Source organism: Melanostigma gelatinosum, assembly GCF_949748355.1.
Source record: "Melanostigma gelatinosum genome assembly, chromosome: 13".
NCBI lineage: Eukaryota > Metazoa > Chordata > Actinopteri > Perciformes > Zoarcidae > Melanostigma > Melanostigma gelatinosum.
The window spans coordinates 2,686,125-2,689,452 of NC_136646.1; the positions used below are offsets into that span (position 1 = coordinate 2,686,125).

At 42.3% G+C, this 3,328-nt stretch overlaps 1 pseudogene across 1 annotated transcript; it reads right to left on the reverse strand.

The window, feature by feature from the left end:
• Window positions 1-503: 503 nt before the first annotated feature.
• Window positions 504-3,328, reverse strand: LOC306787339 (inactive all-trans-retinol 13,14-reductase-like; annotated as a pseudogene). Its single transcript has 7 exons — window positions 3,313-3,328; window positions 2,987-3,125; window positions 2,582-2,684; window positions 1,360-1,556; window positions 1,179-1,258; window positions 749-908; window positions 504-658 (listed from the first exon to the last, which is right to left on the reverse strand). The product of its transcript is annotated as an inactive all-trans-retinol 13,14-reductase-like (transcript).

Sequence of the window (3,328 nt, forward strand, 5' to 3'; positions counted from 1 at the left end):
CTTAGTCAAATTCCTGTGTACATTTGGCGAATAAAGCTACTCGGATTCTGTTAGTTAGTTTATATAAGCTATAGAATTTACATTGAAGCTACTTGAACTATCAGGTTAAACTGGGTGGTTTAACTTATCTCATAAGTAGCCTCATAAGGGGCTACTTATTTTGTGGTCCTTTGAATGACATTACCATTATTTGAGCTAGTTGGCAGCACGTTGATGATGTCATATGCCAGTCCTTTTGAATTGAAATTCTTTTTTGTTTGTTTTGTTCTTGCACACCACGAATGGGTACTGGGTTGCTGCTGGTACCAATATGACGATACAGTGTTAAACAAAGAACTTAAGTTATCCTCAAATTGACAACAGAAACAAGTGTTTGAAATGTGTTAGAAAGCTGCCTCGCCTTACCTAAAGCATGTGTAAAAGCTCAGGGTAGGCTGTGTAAATGATATTTGAGAATTTGAAACATTGCTTACGCATGTTTACCCCCCACTACAGCCCTGTCGCTACCAGGTCATCTTGTGATTTTTCTTTTGTTTGTTTTTAATGCGAGTCTTCAGGGCTAGAAGGTCAATGTAGAGGATCTGGTTGAGGACGGGAGAGGCGCAGAGCAGTCCACCGTGCAGCGCCCCAGCCATACCGCTACAGAATACATCCTGACCTGCACACACAAACACACACAGAATCATCAAGCAGGCACGTCAGTCTCTGTAGAATCCAGACCAGATAAGACTATTGTCGGTCAAGTCACCTGTTAGGTAGAGTCCATCGATCGGTGTCTGCGGTCTTGTCCTGGCAACTGTGTCTGGGGTAAAGCGCTCCAGGTTGTGTTCAGCACCGTACATCTCACCTCTTGGAGCACCCAAATAGTGGACATTAGTGAGAGGAGTAGCAGCATCCACCATCACCACCTGAACATAAACACACATGCTATTCACTGACAAAACAGTTGCCACTTCAGCCTCTTTGCCCTTACAAATATAGTTTGGAGACAGAGCAATATTTTGGACTGGTAATGTGTAAATACGGGGAAGAACAACTTAAATGTCTATGATAAAATATGATTCCGACCATACACCACTGCCTAGCACATAGAATGGTGACACCTGAGTTCCATTCACTGAAGACGGATGCCCCAGGAATAAAGCTAGTCAGTGAACCTTGAGCTTGGAATACATTACCTTGTCCCGCAGTTGAGGGAAGATTGTTAGTGCCCAGTCCAGCATGTCTTGGGCCATACTGTTTTTCATATCCACGTAAGCTAACATTAAGCTAACAAGGAAAACATTGAGGAGGATTCAGGGAATGTGTGTGACCTGAGATGCTTGTGATTGTGTATGTGTGTGTGTGTGTGTCCATCACCATAGAACAGGTAGGCAGACAGTGCCTGCAGGTCCTTGTTTTTTTGTGAGGCAGGACATCATTTCTGAATGGTTGGTTGCTGCTCAGCGGAACACTGAAGATATGAGATTCAAAAGGCCGGATCGAACCAGGAAGTTAGCCAGCCAATAAGGTATGATCTTCAAGGTGGCGATGAGTGGCGTCCGCCGTGAGGCTAGCTACAAGAGGAGGTCATACAGACACAATATACTTTACTTATAAAACACCTTCAATATGGGAAATGTAGTTTGCACTAAAGGTGCTTCAACACAGCTGCCTCTTTTGTTTTCAACGTAAACACCACAGACGCCGAGCTGCCAAGGTTGGCAGAGGGAGAGCCAGTGTGGTGTACGTGCACAGCTCTTTGCAGCTGCATTTGGAGTTCATGCTGGTTCAACTTTTTCAATTTGCCGCAGCAGCTCGTCAGGTGACCATGGCAACCACAGAAACCATAGCAAGATAATTGATACACTGACTGATTTACTGGTATCCAAGCTCCCTGAATGACACTCCTCTTTATTGGCAGAGAGCAAATATCAATAAAGAGACACAGTACTACATCAGCTTCTTATTATCCGATCTGGGACAACAAACAATATTTATGTTACTAGTTTGCAAAACTTGTAGTGTTAACAGTGTCATATTGATATCCATTTCCTCCATTACAAGCTACAAACTGCTCTAGATACTGTAGTTACATGAATAGTCAAGCCGATTCAAACCCAAAACCTCAACATTGCCAGGTTGCAGTAACAGCAGGACCCATGGCAGTAACCACTTGTTTTCAGAAAGCATCTTAAAAATTAACAATTTCTAAATAATTAGAAAGTGAAAAATTGTTCATAAACATAGACCTGTAGAGTCAAAACAAAGAGAAAGATGGATGTTAAAAGTCAGTTCTTGCTTTTTCCTCGTGAATGCAGTTGGAAGAAATGCATTTTTCAGTCCATTAAGGGGCTTAGATCATCAGGAGCAACAGCTACATACAGTTGGGTGTCATCTTCATAGCAGTGAAAGCCAATACTGTGCTTGCAAAGGATAACCACAAGTGGTAGCATGAAAAAAACAGAAAAGTAACTGAGTTTCGTCATAAATGTAACTTGTACGCAACCGTGTTCGTAAATCAAACTCTGCTGCTTCCTCCTTTCCCGCCCTTGAGATCCATCATTCAGTCATGATCACCATCAGCTCCCTCCCACTTTACCTTCATCAATCTCATGAACTCATCAATGGCCTCCTCCTCTCCTGGAAACTGCTTCTTCAGGGTCTCTGCCATCTCAGTCTTCCCTGCATGGATATGGTACTCCCTGAGATTGTCAGAAGTAAGGAAGGGCGGGTCAGAGATGGCTGGAAATGTTGTTCTGATTAGTTCGGGTCCAGGTAGGATTTATAGCCCTTTGAAGATATTCTCAAAAGTGTGTAAATTTAAAGACATTTAAATATGGATGTGTTTGGAGCCTTGAGACTTCTTAGTAAGAAATATAGTTCATGTCAGGCTTTGTTTGTTGTTGTTGATTACTCATGGTAATGAGTTAATGTGAAGAAAAACCCATTGAAAGAAAGAAACCACTTAACTGTACAATAATAATAAGGTGATTATGTTTCCCACCTGCGTTGGTCATGCAGACCCAGGAACAGTGTGTCAAAGTGCTGCTCCAGCCATGTGAACTGCAACTGTCCCTCTGTGATCTGATCCAGAGCAACCCTCAGCAGGCTGCCCTCATGAAGCTGGCCCAGGTAATGGATACCTGGTGGGGTAAAATCAGTGCTTTAAAATGGAAAACATGAAACAACTTTTTTCGAATTAAAAGGATTCTTCATTCAGTCCTGAGATGAAGAGCAAGAGCGCATTTAAAAGTGAAGCTTTTCAGTTGGATTATGACATTGTATTAGAGTTTTTCCTTCTGTGTCTATTGTACTAATCTTTGATTCGACTTCGTTCATTGTCCAT